At 38.6% G+C, this 22,015-nt stretch overlaps 1 protein-coding gene across 4 annotated transcripts in view; it reads right to left on the reverse strand.

Moving 5' to 3' along the window:
• LOC143247525 (uncharacterized) overlaps nucleotides 1–22,015 on the reverse strand; it is a 118,560-nt gene that overhangs the window by 90,538 nt on the left and 6,007 nt on the right. Inside the window, exon 1 of one of the 4 annotated variants that reach the window (XM_076495787.1) lies at nucleotides 21,442–21,800. The exons of 1 other annotated variant lie outside the window; for it this stretch is intronic. The gene's annotated coding sequence lies outside the window, so the exon portion shown is untranslated. Of the gene's footprint in view, nucleotides 1–20,827; nucleotides 21,256–21,441; nucleotides 21,801–22,015 lie in introns of those variants that run through there. 2 more of the 4 variants (XM_076495793.1, XM_076495791.1) reach the window with 2 other exon arrangements.

The raw sequence follows: 22,015 nt of genomic DNA on the forward strand, positions 1-22,015 counted from the left end.
AGAAACAACAAGTTTTAAAGCGCTGATCGCGACTTGCGTTGTACGATATTTGAAAATTTGTTTGTTCGGATCATCGCCGATGAGATTTCGAGACGTTTTAGATCGAGTTTCTTGCTTTAATTTCTAAGATTGGGATTTTTCAACGTTATTCTGTAGGAGTCGAGCCAAGATGGAACATTGGAGCGTCTACAGATTTGCAACGCTAAAATCCGGGATTCGATTCCTCTACGGTAGACGCAGAACATAGCAAAATATGGCTTTGCTTTGAAACATACTATAGAAAGGTTTTTACTGTGTTCAATGAACAATACAACAACAACAATAAATGTTCAATGAACAATACAACAACAATAAAAATATTACTAATACTTTTTTTTTTTTTTTACAATTCAAATCCAGTCTTCAAGAGTATTTCAGCCATCACCACTATATTCTTAGGCCCGGCATAACCAGGTGGTTAAGGCCCTCGACTCGTAATCTGAGAGTTGCGGGTTCGAATCCCCGTCGCACCAAACATTCCCGCCCTTTCAGCCTTGGGGACGTTATAATGTTACGATCAATCCCACTATTAGTTGGTAAAAGAGTATCTAGCCCAAGAGTTGGCGGTGGGTGGTGATGACTAGCTGCCTTCCTTCTAGTCTTAACACTACTAAATTAGAGACGGCTAACGCAGATACCCTCGTGTAGCTTTGCGCGAAATTCAAACCAAACTCTTTCAATACGAATACATTTGAAAAAGCAACAACAACGAAAACGTGATTGTAAGTGAGCCAACTTTTCCAAGAAACATTACTTTATACGTAACTGGTGTTTCTTCTCCTAAGTACTCAATAAGTTAGAATAATGATGTGATTGTGGGATTCCTTACCCACTGTTACGCTCCGGTCTGTAGTCCATTGATGGATATGTCTCAGTTCCCACAGTTTTCAAAACCCAATGTCATTGGAGTTCTACCTGCGTGGTAATGTATCATGTTTAAATCGAATATAACCGTGCAATAACTTACACACTTTATGAGGTTAGGAGTTTTCATTAATTCTATCATCGCGTAGTTCCTGTGGTGGGCAGAACAGCACAGATAGCTAATAATGTAGCTTAGCGCTTCATGACAGTACTAACAACTCGCCGAGTTATGACGTTGATTATTTAATCCGACAAATTTTGATAAAAATCACCTAAAGTTATAATTCCGATAACTTAATGAACGTATTTTTGAATAATTTCTTATTAATTTTCTTTTCGATCAGTTATTAAAATGACGTCCATGAGCTATTTATGCTTTGCCAATCGTGGTTATCGAAACCTTAATTTTGGCATTATAAGCCCTTAGGCTTACGGGTTAGCACCGGAGTGCCCATCCACGTGCATCCGTGCTCATCCACGTGCAGTGAAATAAATGAAATATTGATATCCACAAATTATAACCCTAAACAACAATCTCGTTCCTTCTCGTTGTTATTTCCGTACTTCACAATTTTCCATCAGAGGTCCTGGTCACTAAAACCAAATGGACACACGACCTCACGTTAAACTTCACAAAAGTCATTAGTTGGATAAGCCCATGTCAATTCTTCATTACAGCTAGTTTCATAAGACATTTCAATTAATGCTCGCTGTATAATGGACGTGGGGACAACCCGAAAGTTCGAGGTTCGATCCCCGATAAAGTACAGCTTTGCTTTATTGCAGAAGCCCAAATGTTGATGGTGTGTGTGTGTGTGGTGTTGACTAGCTGCCTTCCCTCTGGTGTAAACTGAGGGCGGCTCCAGATACCATTCGTGTAGCTTTGTGCGAAATTCAAACAAACAAGAATTATGTTTAACGCAGCTCCCATACAATATAACCAGGAAACAGGAGAAAAGTCCTCCAGACATCCCACGGCCATACCAAAATTCCTACACGTGTCCTTTAGCCCACGGGTCGCCAACTCTCTCTCAAAGTTTCTGAAGTTTAGGCACACGAAACACCACTGATATTGTAAGGTGTTAAACATCCACGTTACACGTAAAACACTTTTTACAACTCCTTTTAACTGGAAGCCACAACAAGTTTCTGTATGAAACGTGTTGTGCATTTTTAGGTCTAAAATGTGATGAACGTCGTGTTGCTCCGTATATTATTTCAGTAGATTCTATTAATTAGTCTGTTATGAAATTAAAATCAGATAACGCGAAAAACAACAACAAAAAACACATTTCGGATCAGTTTTATTTTTGATACACATCACTCCCAAAAAGAGCTGCTCATTATTGTGTTGTTTGTTTGTTTGTTTTGGAGTTCGTGCAAAGCTACACAAGGGTTATCTGCACCAGCTGTCCCTAATTTAGCAGCGTAAGACTGGAGGAAAACAGCTAGTTACCCATCGCCAACTCTTGGGCTACTCTTTTATCAAAAATTAGTGAAATTAACCGTCACATTAGAACGCCTCCACGGATGAAAGGGCGAGCATGATTGGTGTGGAGGTGATTCGAACCCACGACCCTCAGATTACGAGTTGAGTGTCTCAACCATGTGGCCATGGCGGTCCTATTACTATGCAAAACTCAGGGCTTAAATTGGATGATGGAAACTAAAATGATTAGACATTCTAATGTATAACATAACATTTAAGATCCTCGTGTGCATTTTGAGCATTTCCACTGAGTGTGTCCTTATTTTATGAAATTTATATTTTTGAAAATTTACGAGTCTCATTAAGCACCCACGTAACTACTGGGTCGAAACTGTAAAAGGCATATAATTATATCATCTTTCAGAGTATTTAAAAAAGTTTCGCCCTTTCCTTAGCCTAGTAAGCTCGAGGGCTTATAGTGTACAAATTCAAGGTTCGATCCTTGCAATGATCACAGCCTAGATAGCCCACTGCGCACCCTTGAGCTTAAAATTTCCTCTAATATATAACCTGCTTATTTTACTACTGTTATAATAACTTACAAGGAACCTATGGTGACGAGTTAATCTAAAGCTATTCTAGAAGTGCACTGAGTAATGCTAGGGTTTATTTACCTATTTAGTGACGTCTCCAAAAGCAAGTGCAGGAGTGTATCTTAACACAAACCCACAATGAATGTAGGGGTTTCTATCTTGTGAGCGTATTTCAGCGACAGCTCGTTTAGGGATTTGAGCAAATTAACACAAGCCTGAATAACGTGGTAAGACACCAATGTCGCGAATTTCTCATCACAAGACTCACATAATTTATTGGATGGTTCGAAATTTAATGATATGTTGTTCGTTTGTTTGTTTTGGAATTTCCGCGTCAAGTTACACATCTACTCGCTCGTAACCATCCTCAACCTTTGAATTTAATAGATTTGATAGACTAGAGAGAAGGAGAAGCCTTAACTCTTCGGACATTTTGTTTTGTAACCGATTAACGAAATTTGATTGTTACTCTTATAATACATTCACAGCTTTAAAGTGCAGACCACGAGATGCAGTCAGATCTATTGATATTTAGAGCGTTTACACTTATGATTTGCTTACACTTATCATTTAAACAGATGTGTTTGCTTCACACCCCATGTACTCATACTTTATAATTAAGATGTCCTCGGAAATACTTTCTTCCTTGCCAACTGTGTTTAACCTTTCAACTTAAAACCTATGATTATTTCGACATCACAGTTTCCACGTTGTTTCCATTGGCTCCATACTGTTTATCAATCGTGATAAAAACATCCTTCCTTCCAAAGAAAGGGCCATGACAAATATATCCATTCATTATGTCTCCATAATGGCATTGCTCTAGTCAATAGTGAAGAATTCGTTGTGAATCGAAAGATATTGGTGCTAAACAAGTGTCCTTTGGCTCCACGACGCCATCCGCACCGACACAACATTCTACCAGTATTCGTAAATCGACCTACATAGAGTTCAATTAATCTTTTTCGTTTAGAAAAGTAGATAGATATTGATACCGATTCACACAACTGAAATAACTTTTACATAAGTTGATCTTTCCAATAACTTATAATCTACACAAAATCGTGAATTAAAAACAAAGTATTTTGAACTATTTTACAAGTGCTGTTTTCAAACAAAGAAGCAATGTTTAAAACATTTAAGTAAACTCTGAAGTCGTCCAAAACAGTAAGTAAGAACTACAAACATATTTCTTTAATAGATAGTATTCAAGCAAGCAAAAGAAAATTCGTTTCTTTGATTCCAAAACATTTGGTCCGGCATATGGCCAAGTGGTTAAGGCAAAGCTATACAAAGGCTCTCGGTGCTAGCCGTCCCTAATTTAGCAGTGTAAAGCTAGAGGGAGGACAGCTCGTCATCACCACCCACCGCCAACTCTTGGGCTACTCTTTTACCAACGAAAAGTCCAGATTTACCGTCACATTATAACGTTCCCGCGGCTGAAAGGGCAAACATGTTTGGTGTGACGGGGATTCGAACCCACGGATTACGAGTCTAGTGCCTTAACCACGTAGCCATGCCTGGCTTGGAAGTTTAATAAAAGGTTTGAGAAATACCTAAATGATAAGGGCTGCAATGGGTTTTTTCATTTTTATTTTTGAGTTTAGTATAGCGGACAGGACGCATTAGATGGAACAACAGGTCCCTTGTTGTCTCAAGATTATATACACATATTCGCATGTATTATTCACATTTTCAACTCTTCGATACTACTTTATGAACGAAACCAAATATTTTTAATTTCGACGTATCAATCAGCTTCGCTAAAATTTAAAACAGTAATTTAAACACCGAAGCAAGCGTTGATGAAGATGAATTTTGGGGCATTCTGTAATAAATAAAAAAATCTAATCCAGAAACTGAGATACTAAATGTGGTAGAAGTTCTGGAGGTAAGCAGGCCAGGACACGTGTGCAAGGACACGTGTGCAGAACACGAGACTTGAAAACTCTTGGCACATCTACTGTGCACATCACCAATCCAAACTCTCAAGACCCAAAAATAGCAAAGTGGTTGAAAAGATAACGAGGAAAAAAGTTTCTGAAGATGGGGATAAACTATAAGAAAAAAAAACACGCCATGTCTAAAAGGGGCTGTTCTATTCTGCGTGAAAAAACAAAAATGAAAACCACTTACTAAATCTCATCTACCTACAACGTCACTCATTATACATGGTCTTACAGATTCTTACATTTAAGATAACCCTCAATCATTTCAATCATGTATGAACCAAAAACATAACATTTAACTGCTCCGCTCAGACACGATTTGCTACTCACCTATTGTCTTGTTTGTTTGTTTGTTTTTGAATTTTGCGCAAAGCTAAACGAGGCCCACATGCGCTAGCCGTTCCTAATTTAGCAGTGTAAGACTAAAGGGAAGGCAGCTAGTCATCACCACCACCGCCAACTCTTGGGCTACTCTTTTACCAACGAATAGTGGAATTGACCGTCACATTATAATGACCTCACGGCTGAAAGGGCGAGCATGTTTGGCGCGACGGGGATGCGAACCCGCGACCCTCAGATTACGAATCAAATGCCTTAACCATTTGGCCATGCCGAGGTCCTATTGTCTTGTATTGTGAAATTAATCAACTTTAAAATGTCTTTTCTATCCCGTTCCCAAATAACCAAGGATTGAAGATACCCTATCTGGAAATACCTACCAATTTTTAACAAACATAGTTCCCTTCACTGCTTCAACGGTATAAGCTTACTTTGTACTCCATTGCGCTTCAAGTATCACGTCTATGGGAAAAGTCCTGGCCTAATTAGTTAGCAGGTTGTGATACCAAGTGAAAGGTCCAGACATAAAGCTAGTGGTTTGGGTGATTGACTCGTAACCTGAGGGTCGCGGATTCGAATCATAGTCCAACCAAACATGCTCGCCCTTTCAGCAGTGGTGGCCTTATTATGTGACGTTCAATCACACTCCTCGTCAGTCAAAGATTAGCCTAAGAGTTGGTGGTGTGTGGAGATGGCTGCTTTCACTCTAGTCTTACACTACTAAATTAGAGACGGCTAATGGAGATAGGCTTCGCATAACTTTGCGCGAAATTAAAAAACAAAGTGTTCCTTCGCTTTCCTTACACATGTGTTGGTGAGGATAATCACGAACTTCTGGTTTTATATCTGATAAACCATTTCCAACACATAGGCATAAGATTCCAATTTCAATCATGTCGGCCCGGCATGGCCAGGTGGTTAAGGAGTTCGACTCGTAATCTGAGGGTCACGAGTTCGAATCCCCATTACACCAACCATACTCGCCCCTTTTAGCCGTGAAGGAGTTATAATGTGACGATCAATCCCACTATTCGTTGGTAAAAGAGTAGCCCATAAGTTGACAGTGGTTGGTTATGACTGACTGCCTTCCCTCTAGTCTTACACTGCTAAATTAGGGACGGCTAGCGCAGATAGCCCTCGTGTAGCTTTGCGCGAAATTCAAAAGAACCCAAACCAATCAGTCATGTTGATGGTTTCAATAAGTGCAACCGGATAGTCTCGTTACAAAATCACTACTCTTATCATTTTATTCTCTTCCGACTGCAAAAAAGAAAAAAACTTATAAATTAGGCCTAGGCCTACAACGTGTAAGAACAGTATAGTAACCGAAACAAATGTGGCTAACTCACTGATGATCAGTTAGAGAAAAAGGCTCTTGGTTTCTGAATTAAAACTACTCTGATATTGGAAATAAAATCTTCTTGAATTTCACGTGGTAGCTTTTCTTGTCCTTACATCATTTAAAGTAATTTTTCTCAAAGAATAAAAAATTAGTTCTTCAAAGGGCATGAGCTGGTCCTTTGGTAGAGCTCTGAATTTCAGAGCTAGCGAGCAAGCCTCGAATCCACGCAATACCACAAAATATATCCCCCCCCAACATAAACACATTTTGTGCCGTATATGCATTATAAGAGCGAAAGTCAGTACCTTGGTGTAGACGATGGGTGGTACAGTCCTGTTGACTAGCTTCGTTTCCTCTGGTTAATAACTCAAAATTAGGGACAGCTATAAATCATAGGGTTTATGGTTCGCTTCTCGTTGCCACGAACAAACCTTCCTACGCGCTTCGCTATCGTAAAAAAATACAAATTCCGAACGATCCATAAGCCAAATCTTAAAACATAAACATAACAATAATCCAATATTTATTATCTCAGAACAAAACCATAAATTTTGTTCTTAAGGTTTTCTTTCAAAAATATTTTAAGCAGCGCCTGGTAGGTAATACTTAATCTGGTTATTCGTTTCTTAGTGCAAAGTTAAACAATGGAATATCTACGCTTTGTCAACCTGTGGGAGTGAAACCCATGACTTTAGCATTGTAAGAATACATAAACTTGTCCTTACCCACTGGGGAACAATTTATTTTTTAACGAATAATTTGTTTGGCAGTATTTGAAACTACGTGTGTCTGAATACATGCTTTTAAAAGCAAACAGTAAAATGTGTACCAATTACAAGTCCTAGAAAAAAGAACAAACTCTGAACTGCTGCTTAACGCACTTCAATCATGAATTTTCCAAGCCACCTACAGAAGACGAAAATAAGTATGACGAAACGTCGTTCTGGAGTCAGACTCTCTGTTAAAAGCTTATTTTCGTGTTTCAAGCACAAAGCTACAAAATGGGCTGTCTGTGCTCTGCCTACCACGGGTATCGAAAACCGGTTTCTAGCGTTGTAGGTCCCCAGACATGTCGCTGTTCTACTAGAAGACCTGTTAGAAACACTTGCAAACGTTTAAAGATCGTAATAAAAAAAAAAACAGGCATTTATAAGGTGATGCGTCGTTGATATCGTTGTGTAATATCTTTATCATGCCTTCTGCATCTTAATTTACTGTGGTAACATGTTTTCTGAAATATGTACATTGATATAAGTCGGCTCCTTCACTGCCCTTACCACAGCCTATTAAAACTGTTATAAATTAAAAGGATAGTTGATGTTAGTCGCAGTAGTTTTGAATTAAGCACAGAGCTACACAATGGGCTATCTGTGCTCTGCCCACCACGGGTATCGAAACCCGGGTTTAGCGTTGTAAGTCCGCGGGCATACCGCTGAGCCACTGGGGGACTAACGTTAGTCATTTCCCATATTAGGAGAAATTTTATATATATCAAAGTAATAAATAATTACATAAATTTTAGGGTCGGTTTGTTTGTTTGTTTGTTTAGAATTAAGCACAAAGCTACACAATGGACTATCTGTGTTTTGTTTACCATGTGTATCGAAACCCGGTTTTTAGCTGTGTGAGTCAGCAGAGTTGGGCGTAGCCTAGAGTTAACGTACCCGGACTATAAATCATAGGGTTTGTGGTTCGCTTCCCGTTGCCACGAACAAACCTTCTTACGCACTTCGAGATAGTAAGCTAGCTATAACGGTTGCGGTCAAGCTCCACACGCAAATCTGGGGAGTTCGAATGACACGCATTCGTAACAGTAGGGACTATTCCACTCAGGTTTCCCGAATTATCGTGTAATCTTCAACTTCTCTGTTTTCCGCATGGCTTTGATTCGCTCAGTTTATGCGTTTGTCGAAATTCGCATTTTTGTAGTTATCCGTCTTATCGCTTCGTTTTCCGCATTCCGTAATCCTTAATTTCCATGTCAGCGCCGCGATTTGCTGACAGACGGCACTGCAGCACGAGATGCGAAAACGAACAATCATCTGATAACGAGAATATATAGTGATTAGGGATAAAGTAGCGTAGGTTTCTGTGTCGTTGATTATGAAGAGAATTGCATATTACTGGAAGTGAAAGAAGTGATAGAGTGGACGAAATACACAGGGAAATATTCCTTCAAACGTCATTAATGATTTCCCTGTATTGTTACTACTGATTGTTTCCCAATGGAAAGGCTTAGTTCATAACATTAATTCTTGGTGGTTAAGGCATTCGACTCGCAATCCGAGGGTTGCAGGGTAGAATTCCCGTCCCATTAAACACACTTGTCCCTTCAGCTGCAGAAGCGTTATAAGGCGACAGTTAATCCCACTATTTGTTGATAAAAGAGCAGCCCAGCAGTTGGCAGTGGGTGGTAACGTCTAGATGTCTTCCATCTAGTCTTTCACTGCAAAATTGGGGATGGTTAACACAGATAATCCTCGTGTAGTTTTGCGCAAAATTCAAACCAAATTCACATAACAAAAATATATTTTATTTTTCTTACTCAAAGGTATAGAAATCCACAGCGGGAGAGGGAAACGCAGTACTTTCTCCCCTGGAAAACGAGAAACGTATTTGGTTCTTTATGTACGTGTACACACAGAAATACACACACTCATACCTTAATATCCACCTTTAATTCAGACTTTCCCCCTCTTCCCACGGAAAAATTTCTGTGAACGCTCATGGTCGAAGGGACTAGCAGGGCTGATATTCAGGGCATTTGACTCATGTGTGTGTGTCGCGAGTTCGAATCCAGTTACCGAACATGCTCATCCTCTCTGATGTGACAATCAATCCAACTTTTCAATAGTCAAAGAATTGGCGGTAGATATTATTGATTAGTTGCCTTCCCTCTAGTGTATCATTTCTAAATTAGGAATGGCTCACGCAGAGAGTTCTAGAGTAGCTTTCTTCGAATTTTAACCCCAGCCTAAATAACAGAAATATCAAGAAAAAAAATATCAAGATCTTTCGCAGGCTTCATTCACTCCATGAACTCTGCCGGGTGTCCTCGGACAGGCCTAAAATATCTGCCCTCTCCCAGTTAAGTTCCCTCCGATTGCGGCAGAAATATTACTGTTCCGTCAGATCAGAAAGACCCAATGTTAGCAGTTGGGCTGTTGATTAAAAGCATTCCTAACAAGTCTATCATTTCAAAGGAACAACACTAGCAAATTCACTCTCTCCATGTAATTTTTTTTGTTTTTTTTAATTTCGCGCAAAGCTACACGAGGGCTATCTGCGCTAGCCGTCCCTAACCTAGCAGTGTAAGATTAGAGGGAAGGCAGCTAGTCATTACCACCCACCGCAAACCCTTGGGCTACTCTTTTACTAACGAACAGTGAGATTGACCGTAACTTTATAACGCCTCCACGGCTGAAGGGGTGAACATGTTTGGTGCGACGGGGATTCGAACCCGCGACCCTCAGATTACGAGTCGAACGCCTTAATCCATCTGGCCATACCAGGCCTTATTGTTTTTTTAACCGGTCTGAATGGTATTTCCAAAGAGAAATTTCCTCTCCTCATAAGGAATAGTTATGTGTAATACAAACATATATATATGTTTGCGTATACATTGGCTAAGCCTCTTTTGTGTAATGTAGTTACCAACTCCAAAAGACTTTTTCAGTTATATCGACCACGTGATTGAAGTTTCATTGAAACAAAGCTGAATTTTTATTTTTACCTCTTTAGTAGATAAGATCAGGCCTGTTTAAACACAAAATCTAATATCTTCCATAGCCTTCTTTTTAGTTACAATACGTATTTACCATTATGTAAAACATACACGCACACACACATATCTTTTCGCACAATAAACTATATCTGAAAGCCAGAGGTCGCTCCATATCTTTTAGCCATATGAATTAGAATCTAAAGCCACAGAGCGCGTCACTCTCTTGTAATATGAGCTAGAATCTAAAGCCATAGGTCACGCCACACTTTGTACACACTTTAAGAACCTGTCAATCTTGTAACTAAACGAAAAACGGATAATAACAAGTTGACAAATATTTATATTCATAATTTATTGTTTTGTTTTTAGAGGAACATATTACACGTTTTAACACAATGATTTGTTTTGGTTTTAGGGAAACATATTACACGTTTTAACACAATGATCATTGGTCTTCCTTCTTCGGGTATGATCATTTTTCTGTCGTAACGTATAGTGTGTTCCACCGAAAATAAATTACTTCGTTATGTTTAGAGATCGTTGTTTGTCGACTTACTATTATATTACCACAATGTGCTTCATCACCCAAGAACAATGGTTTATTTTTTTATAGTTAAACACAAAGCTACACAATCGGTTATCTGTGCTTTGCCCATAATGGTGTATCGTGTCACTGGTGGTTAGGGCGCTCTGCTTTTAATCTGACGGTTCCAGGTTCGAACCCCCATCACACTAAGCATGCTCGTCCTTTCAGCCGTGGGGCAGTTATAATCCTACCATTCGTTGGTAAAAGAGTAGCCCAAGAGTTGGCGGTGGGTGGTGATGGCTAGTTGCCTTCCCTGTAGTTTTAAGGACGGCTAGCGCGAGTAGTCCTCGTGTAGCTTTACACGAAAAACAAACAGACAACTATTTCACTCAAGTCAATGGTGAATCGGAGACTCAGCGTACAAAATACTATAGCTCTGGGCACTTTAGTAATCTCTTTGGAAATAATGTTCCAAGGCTTTGACAATCAGAGATCACGATTTTGCTTTTGCTGTTTTTATCCATTTACAGCAAAGTTCAATAACTTGTATTGTTTTTCTGATTTTTAGCTTAACTACAAGCTTTGGTAATTTGAAATTATGTGCACAGTCGAATCAGTAGTGATACATATATATTTAGGGTTAGTATTTCAACCTAAAATAGGTGTGTCATGGGGATGTTTATGGACTTAAAATGTAAATTCCGGTGTTGAAATACTCGTCGTGGACAGCGTGCAGACAGCCCAGACAGTTAAATTAAAGTAAAATTAAACGTAGTGCTTTAGTGTTAACACTGCAATACGTTTGTGTAATATATCTGAACTTTTAACACAATCCTTATACAACGCGTCTTTATAAATATACAAAGATATATATATATAATATTTGCGGTGCCTGGCTTGGAAAGTGCGAGTGTGGGCAGCGCCATTAAACTATTTTGAGCCATAGCATATGAACTATTCGTTTGATTCTCGTGTATCAGCGTTACGAAAGTATTAATAAAACCACTTTTGTTTGGCGCCATCTGCATTTCCTTTGCAACTAACCTACTCTTATATTGTCTTAAATCGCGGCATTAAGGCGATACAGAACGGTTACCAAAGTCGAACTGTTCATCTGATTGCTTATCCAATGAAACATGGACTTTGGGTGATACACCCGGCATTTTCTACCAGATGAGCATACAAAAAACTCTAACTTATATTTGGAGATATTGCCCAACAAAGTAATGACCTTCGTTACCGAAGGTCATGTTTTCACAACTATGTGTTTGTCAGAAAGATTACTTTCCAGCGGCTGAATGGATTTGGACTAAAGTTGTTATACGTTTGGACTGTGACCCAAATTAAAAGCAAGTACTTTTCGAAGGGTCAAGGTTTGAGATAAGAATCACAGCAAGGTTACGATTTTCAAACTATTTTTGCTCTATAACTGAGTCAAAACAATCTTGGCGGATACATGTGGAATATTGTTGTCCAACCAAATAGATTCTTGTTTGATAATAAGGATAGAAATACTGACAAATTTTACAATTTTGTGAGCGCTGAATATGATCAAAGCTCGAGGTGGAGGTATGCGCGCGTTCTACTGAGTGCTCCTCTAGCTTTTATCGTAACAAACTCCTTTGAAAGAGACAACCGTGCTAGTCTTAGACCACACATATTTACCACATTCTACTATGCGTGAACGTTGGTTTCTTAGATCATATGCGAGATAACTAGAGACATGATATACAGAATCCAGCAGAATAGACTTGACATTTGTTCACGATGTGTAACTGTTAGATTTTGCCAGAACATATATTTGTGTGTGTGTATGTGTGTGTGCGTGTGCGCGAAAAGTTATTATTTGTGCCGGGTGAAAAAATAGTTATAAACTTCTACTAATTCTCTCCTCAGGGTAAGGCCGTGAATAACAGTAGCCATTCCATAGAGTGGCCCGGTATGACCAAATGGTTAGAGCGCTCAGTTCGTAGTCTGAGAGTCACGGACTCGAATTCCCTTCACACCAAACAAGCTCGCCCTTTTAGCCGTGGAGGCTTTATTACGTTCCGTCAATCCCACTATTTATTGGTAAAAATAGTAGCCCAAGAGTTGGCGGTGGATGGTGATGACTAGTTGCTTTCTCTTTAGTCCTACACTGCTAAATTAGGGACGACTTGCACAGGTAGCCCTTGTGTAGCTTTACATAAACATTCAAAACAAACATTCCACAGAGCTTATACTTGTTTGATCATGTTTCTGTACCACTACTCCCCTTGGATATTGGTCATATTTAGGGAAGTGTTGGTGGTTAGATCAGGAGACACTCGAAAATGTTACCCTGACATTCGACGTTGGTGTACCCTGTTCTTAAAGTCAGCTTTTGTGATTCTGACTTACAAATTTGCCTCCACATACTCAACGGCCCGAAAAACATTGAGATTGAAAAATGTTATAATATAGTTTCTAAGATGGACGTGGCACTTGCGAAAGATGACTTGAAAATTACTGTGATTGTGGATACAGAAAGTTTTGTTTTATTTTAAAACAAATTCACTGTAAAAAAAGAATATGGATAGATATGATTTTATTTGATGTTTGAAATACCCACTCTTTCTCAGATTTATTACGATAAAGAAAATAAGTCCAACGAAACGTCGCCATATGAAATAAATTTGTTTCTACCTCAAAGTTGTATTTCACAAAAATTTTATTTCATTACATCTATTTTCCAAAGTTGTGTGAATTATAATTCTTCTGGAAGCCTTTTTCTTTTGCTTGACGTCCACCTGTCAAATGTCAACAAAGCATTCCAGACTCATAGTAATCGTTAGGCCTGATTAATCGTGACGTCACGGTATTTCCAAGACTGATGAGTGTCGTTAAATTTCGGAATGCGCCCTCTGTTAGAATTAGCTAAGAATTAACTTCTCGTTGTAAGTGTGTGTGATGAAAGTGATACGTGAATTAACCTAAGACTGTATAATACTACATTAGGTTTTTTGTTTGACTTGATACAGTTTCGACTAAATCCTGCAAGTTCTTGTTCTGAGAAAATTTGTTTTTTTTTCAGCTTCAGGCCAGGCATGGCCAGGCGGTTAAGACACTCGACTCGTAATCCGAGAGTCGCGGGTTCGAATCCCCGTCACACCAAACATGCTCGCATTTTCAGCCGTGAGGGCATTATAATATGACGGTCAGTCCCATTATTCGTTGGTGAAAGAGTAGCCCAAGAGTTGGCGGTGGGTGGTGATGACTAGCTACCTTCCCTTTAGTTTTACACTGCTAAATTAGGGACGGCTAGCGCAGATAGCCCTTGTATAGCGAAATTCAAAACAAACAAACAAACCTCAACTTCAACATTTACCAAAGTGTCACAACGATAACTTTGAAGTCAGCCAGTTTATCTCTTAAAACCTCAAGTATCGTGTGATCAATACAGACTGTCGTTGTTTGTTTGAGTATTGTGTTTGATCGCAATAAACCTCTAACTCTGATGTTTTTCCTGAGCTTAAGACCAACCTATTGGCTTTACTATTACTTAGTACAGTTAATGCAGTGGTACTGTGATATTTCTTTGTCTATTACTGACATACCAAACAGGCCGTTAGGTATTTAGAAACAGAGTTCCAGACTGTAAACATCATCCAGCGCTCACTGCATTAGTTTATGCAAATTTCTTGTAAAATGCGATTATGCTAATATGAATTAGCTCTCATGAACTAGTTATCAAGTTGGTGTATGATCTCCCTCCCCACAAGACATCAAGTTGGTGTATGATCTCCCTCCCCACAAGACATCAAGTTGGTGTATGATCTCCCTCCCCACAAGACATCAAGTTGGTGTATGATCTCCCTCCCCGCAAGACATCAAGTTGATGTATGATCTCCCTCCCCACAAGACATCAAGTTGGTGTATGATCTCCTCCCCACGAGACATCAAGTTGGTGTATGATCTCCCTCCCCACGAGACATCAAGTTGGTGTATGATCTCCCTTCCCACAAGACATCAAGTTGGTGTATGATCTCCCTCCCCACGAGACATCAAGTTGGTGTATGATCTCCCTCCCCACGAGACATCAAGTTGGTGTGATCTCCTCCCCACAAGACATCAAGTTGATGTATGATCTCCCTCCCACAAGACATCAAGTTGGTGTATGATCTCCCTCCCCACGAGACATCAAGTTGGTGTATGATCTCCCTCCCCACGAGACATCAAGTTGGTGTATGATCTCCCTTCCCACAAGACATCAAGTTGGTGTATGATCTCCCTCCCCACGAGACATCAAGTTGGTGTATGATCTCCCTCCCCACAAAACATCAAGTTGGTGTATGATCTCCCTCCCCACGAGACATCAAGTTGGTGTATGATCTGCCTCCCCACAAAACTTCAAGTTGGTGTATGATCTCCCTCCCCACGAGACATCAAGTTTGTGTATGATCTCCCTCCCCACAAGACATCAAGTTGGTGTATGATCTCCCTCCCCACGAGACATCAAGTTTGTGTGTGATCTCCCTCCCCACAAGACATCAAGTTTGTGTATGATCTCCCTCCCCACAAGACATCAAGTTGATGTATGATCTCCCTCCCCACAAGACATCAAGTTGGTGTATGATCTCCCTCCCCACGAGACAATATTAGTTCCAAGACGTTTTCTTGTGGACCTTCTTTTTTTTCTAACGTATGAACAAGATTGCCTTGTACACACAACATTAATACAGGAAGGACCTAAGTGGGAGTGGGTGGACTGCAATTGCTTTAATAAGTGCCACCTCTGAACGAACTTTTAAAGGTCATGGTCAGGAATAAGAACCTTAATGTGATATCTGTACAAGTGGTGTATTTTGTATTTCACTAGTAGCACTTTCTTACTACGGTATCCTATGATACAGTTTCACTTATTACAATGGAGTATTATAATAAATGTTTTTTTTTTTTATTTTGTGTGTGTGTAGGTGCTTTTCTTATAGCAAAGCCGCATCGGACTATCTGCTCAGTCCATCGAAGGGACTGATATTTAACCATTAAATGTTTCAGCTACAAGGGAGTATATGCGCATAGCTGACCCGCATTTTGAATTAATAGATCATAGACAATGCAGTTGGACCACGGTACCCACCGCCTATTTTTGGGTTACTCTTGTCTGATGGAAATAGTTGGATTTGGCCGTCGACCTTATATCAGAAACACAGTCCTAAAGTGCTGAATAAGTTTTCGAGGCAAAGATTCTCGAACCGAGAACATTTACAACTAAACCACGCTCGGTACATTTGTTTAATAGGCTGAAAATTATCAGTTCAGTTTTAAGCCCTAAAACTTTTACTAATAGCATATACAGTATGCGAAACGTTTGACTGGCAGATAATGTTTAAACCTTACTCTCTTTCGGATGAGTACGATTTATGTGCAATTTACTAGTCCCATCGTGATATTTAAAAGTAAAAAAAATATAATGACCTAAAAACTATGTAACTGGGTTTTTAAACATTAAATACGAATATTTCTGTTGAGGCCCGACATTAAGGCGTGCGACTCGTAATCTGAGGGTTGCGGGTTCGCATCCCCGTCGCGCCAAACATGCTTGCCCTTTCAGTCGTGGGGGCGTTATAATGTGACGATCAATCCCACTATTCGTTGGTAAAAGAGTAGCCCACGAGTTGGCGGTGGGTGGTGGTGACTAGCTACCTTCCTTCTAGTCTTACACTGCTAAATTAGGGACGGCTAGTGTAGATAGCCCTCGTGTAGCTTTGCGCGAAATTAAAAAACAAACAAACAATATTTCTGTCAATAATATATGGGATACAGAAATGCAATGGCGAATATATAGCTAAAATTTTATCAAAACGTTAAGATAAAATAAAGTAACAATCGAGTCAATTTTACAGAGAATGGGTTCCTGAGTAAAAGATACTTAGCTAGAATGTATTTGTGTATAACGGGTTTTTATTAACTCACTTTTTTACGGTTTATCACATAATTTTGCAAAATTAATTTCATATTACTTGCATGACTCGTATCACGTTGAATTAGCTCAAGCCTTTTGCAAAACAATTGTTTCATTTAAATAAAAAAAAACAAATGAACCATAACTTATATCAAGTTGCAATCAACTGAATAAGAAAATATAAATTAAATTAGTTGCTTTACCGAGTGTGAACACTTTATTCACATCTGCTGCCATCTAGTGGGCTAGATATGCTAAAATTATACGCGTCCGTGGCTTTACTCAGAAAATACCAGACTCGCTTTAGATACAGGGCTTTTCGCGTTTAGATATTTGTTTCCTAAAACACTAATTTTAAAGGTTTAATTTACATACTTTACTGTAACACTCATGTATTCTATTAATTTGTTTTAAATAATTCTTTAAGTGGCCAAAAAACCTATATAAAAGTCTATTCAAAAATTAGTGACAAATATTTTGTCTAAATAATACCTACTGTCATTCTATTCGAGTCTGTTATTTTAGCCAGAGAGCAGGAACTTTTCTCTGACGTCACTGATTTCCTTTATACTGCCCCCCCCTCTTCCAGCTAAGCCTAGTGACATTTAGCGGTTGGTTACAAAATAAAAACCACATACGCAACGTAACGGTATCTATGAAAAAAAAACTTGTAGTTAGGAAAAATATGGACATTCCGAATGATTTAAACATCTAGTAAATTCAAACTTTCTGGTCGCATAAGATATGACAAACGACTAACAAAAGAAGATGAACGCGCTTGGTACCACGCCTTCAAGTCTTGTTTGTTTGTTTTTGAATTTCGTGCAAAGCTAATCGAGGGCTCTCTGCGCTAGCCGACCCTAATTTAGCAGTGTAAGACTAGAGGGAAAGCAGCTAGTCATCACCGCCCACCGCCAACTCTTGGGTTACTGTTTTACCAACGAATAGTGGGATTGATCGTAACTTTATAACGCCCCCACGCCTGAAAGAACGAACATGTTTGGTGCGACAGAGATTCGAACCCGCGACCCACCTGGCCATGCCGGGCCGCCTCCAAGTCATTACTAACTACCGTAAAACGGTGCATCTGATAATGTCTTTGTAATTGAGCACTGAATACAGAAATATAAGCAGCACAGCAGCACAATCTTGTCAAGAGGAATTTATAAAAAAAAAAAATCAATAACAAAAAAACAACAGCACACATTCATTGGAGGCGTTAAAGCAAATAAGGCCAGAACTGGTGTTGAATGCTTTAAGACTGCTTCTACTTAGTAAGAAAGTGCAAGAGTGTGGTGTCTATCCAATCTTCCTAACCAATTAAAATGATATTATTTAAAACAACAACAACAACAACTGTGGTTTATACGTACTCAGTAATATTTTCAGTAGCACGTAGACTTGTGTTTTGAACCAAAATAAGAATTATCATGAAATCTTTATCGTATGTACCAATTAATCGGGGCCAGGCATGGCCAGATGGTTACGGCGCTCGACTCTTAATCCGAGGATCGCGGGTTCGAATCCCCGTCACACCTGACATTCTCGCCCTTTAAGCCGTGAGAGCGTTATAGTGTGACAGTCAATCCCACTATTCGTTGGTGAAAAAGTAGCCCAAGATTTGGCGGTGGATGGTGATGACTAGCTGCTTTCCCTCTAGTTTTACACTGCTAAATTAGGGACGGCTAGCACAGATAGCTCTGGAGTAGCTTTGCGCGAAATTCAAAAAAACAAAACAAACCAATTAATCGTTAATCCAAACATTTGATATTGAGCGTGGTCTAGGGTTAGCGCGCCTAGCTGCGGATCGCATTATAGGTTACATTATAAAAGTTAGGTTATTTGACTCCAAGCCCGATTAAACCTACTGACAGCGGGTGACGCTGACTTGTTATCTTTATTAAAAACATGAGACGGGTACACCTGAACACCAGGGGACGCTGATGTTATCGTTAAACGATATCGTATGGATTTAAAATTCCAGCTTCAATAAAGTTTCAGCTTCAATAAATGTGCTTGAACGCGCTGATGCACATAACTACAACACTTCAGACCAGTTACTTTTGTTGTTGTTTTTTTTTGTGCCTTGAAAACATGTCGGTTATCCCGTATCAGGAGCATTTTGAACACTACCCACACATTGGCAATAAGTTGTACTGAGCTACGTCACAGTTGCCGTACAATATATATATTGCTATTTCGTAATTGGACATTCTGTTGACACGAAAATTTATATGCGTATATAAAATCGAATTCCGTGGTTTTTTATATAATTCGGATTTAGTAGTGTTATTAGACAATGGCCCAACATGCCCGGGTGGTCAAGGCGTTGGACTAGTAGTTGAAGGTCGTGGGTTAGAATCCCCTTCACACCAAGCATGTTCGCCCTTTCAGCCGTGGGTCAATCCCACTATTCGTTGGTAAAAGAGTAGCCCAAGAGTTGGCTGTGGGTGGTGATAACTAGTTGCCTTTCCTCTAAATTAAAGACGACACGTGTAACTTTGCACGAAATTCAAACAAACATTCGTCAATTTTCTGCTGTACCGCGCACTATGTCACATACGTAGAGATTTACGTGTATTTACAAATCATAATAACGTTTTTTTCCCGAAATGTTTGTTAATAGTGTTTAGTTAAAAGTATATTCAACGTAACTTAATTAAGCTGTTGCATCCAACGTTCGCTCAAACGTTAATTAATACTAACTTAAGATAAGATCTAATTACCTACTCAGTCCTAAATATTAGGGCTCATTGTTTCATCATTTGGGTATAATCGCTGTTAATCGCATTAACGGTCGTAATCCCAGAAATATCTCACAAGGTTCGGCCAGCTTAGAAGATTTAGGTTAGTCATAAACATACATATTAGGTTAACAGTGCAAAAACAAAGCAAGGAACAATAATAAATGTGTAATAATAATAATATATATATATATTTGAAAAGTAATAAGATCACATGTATTAATCATTCTAACCAATACTGTTAATGAAAGTAACAATAGAGCACATTTTAATAATTGTAGACTATAATTCAAACTTTAATATATTTTATACGAGTTAATTTAAAAGCAAATATCAAAAGCAACACACCTAAATGTAGATTTTAGTAAGTTAATTTAACATCTTGACACACTCACTGCAACAACCTGCAAATTTCTGCTGGGCCTTTTTTTCTTTCTTTTTATACCGAAATACAAGACTAAATAATCTATTCCCTCCAAAATTAGTTAAAATCATTGTTAACTTAGTATTTTTTACATATTTCAAACATTCACAGACTTCAAACAGTTCATCTTGAATTAAGTATTCTAAACATTCACAGACTTCAACCAGTTCATCTTCAATTACATATTCCACTCACAGACTTCAATCAGTTCGTCTTAAATAACACATTATAAATACTCAGACTTCAACAAGTTCGTCTTGAATTACACATTCTAAATACTCAGACTTCAACAAGTCCGTCTTGAATTACACATTCTAAATACTCAGACCTCAACCAGTTCGTCTTGAATTACACAGTTTAAATACTCAGACTTCAACAAGTTTGTCTTGAATTACACATTCTAAATACTCAGACTTCAACAAGTTTGTCTTGAATTACACATTCTAAATACTCAGACTTCAACAAGTTTGTCTTGAATTACACATTCTAAATACTCAGACTTCAACAAGTCCGTCTTGAATTACACATTCTAAATACTCAAACTTCAACCAGTTCGTCTTGAATTACACAGTTTAAATACTCAGACTTCAACAAGTTTGTCTTGAATTACACATTCTAAATACTCAAGACTTCAACAAGTTCGTCTTGAATTACACATTCTAAATACTCAGACTTCAACAAGTCCGTCTTGAATTACACATTCTAAATACTCAAACTTCAACCAGTTCGTCTTGAATTACACAGTTTAAATACTCAGACTTCAACAAGTTTGTCTTGAATTACACATTCTAAATACTCAGACTTCAACAAGTTTGTCTTGAATTACACATTCTAAATACTCAGACTTCAACAAGTTCGCCCTAAATTACACATTCCAAACACTCACAGACTTTAACAAGTTCGTCTTGAATTACATATTCCAAACACTTACAGACTTCAACAAGTTCGTCTTGAATTACGTATTCCAAACACTTACAGACTTCAACAAGTTCGTCTTGAATTACATATTCCAAACACTCACAGACCTCAACCAGTTCGTATTAGATTGTTATGTCTGAAACCAGCTTGACGTCATGCCTTCTTCAATAGAAAAAAATCTGTGGTTACACATTGACCAGCAATCCTTTAAAAATGTAGAATCTATTCTTCAACTGTTTCATTTTTAAAATATTACAAAAAAAATATTACAAAGCCTTGTTAGAAAGCTCGACCCAGAATCTGTAACGACAACAAGGGGAAGTAAGAAACATCTATATTTGTAATCTACAAAGGAAAGTATAACGTAATTCAGTTAATGGGTCTCTAAAACTATCACAGGATAAAATCGGGCACGTGCTAAGAAGTAAGCACGCGAGAACAGCCTCCTATTCCTTACATCATCCCTTTCCTAACCTTAGGAGAGGTATATATATAGATATATACGTGTGTGTGTGCTTGTGAACGAAAAATATCATTAGTCAATAGCATAGCCATGGTTCTATAATAAAAATGGTACAATTAATTGTTCAGTACAAAAATGAATGTTCACAAAAAGAAAGATCTTACCCTAACTGTCGACCAAACTGGTAGGAAATCAGGCTTTTCCCTTCCGCTTTAGCACTCCACCCTCTTGCACAATGGCACATTCCTGATAGCTTACCATCGGCAGAACCCACAGTATTGACAGGCTAAATAAGTTACGATACAGTATAATATGTCTAGATAGTATAAAGTACTAACACCCAGCAATGACTAGACTTTCCATACACTTCTGACTGGCAGATTTTGTAGCCTTAAAACACCTACTGTGTAAAACACCGTATCTTTAAAATAGACGTATAAATAAAAAGAGAGAGAGCGAGAGGATTTCTAAAACAGAGTAACACGGGTCGCTTGGTCGTCCTTTATTTTAATTGGATAATGGTATATGACGTCAATGTGCGCGAGATTTAACGTACTAGTTGAACTAGACGGAAATGTAAATATACAAGGAGGAAGAGGTCTAATGTACCTGACCCTCCTGGGTATTTAACATCAATACCAAAATACCGACACAGTGAAATGTAAATATACAACTAATATGACTGTTCGTATTACTAAAAGAACACAGCCTACAAATACATAGTAAACAAAAGTAAAT

The sequence above is a fragment of the Tachypleus tridentatus genome, chromosome 3 (genome assembly GCF_004210375.1).
Source record: "Tachypleus tridentatus isolate NWPU-2018 chromosome 3, ASM421037v1, whole genome shotgun sequence".
Taxonomy (NCBI): domain Eukaryota; kingdom Metazoa; phylum Arthropoda; class Merostomata; order Xiphosura; family Limulidae; genus Tachypleus; species Tachypleus tridentatus.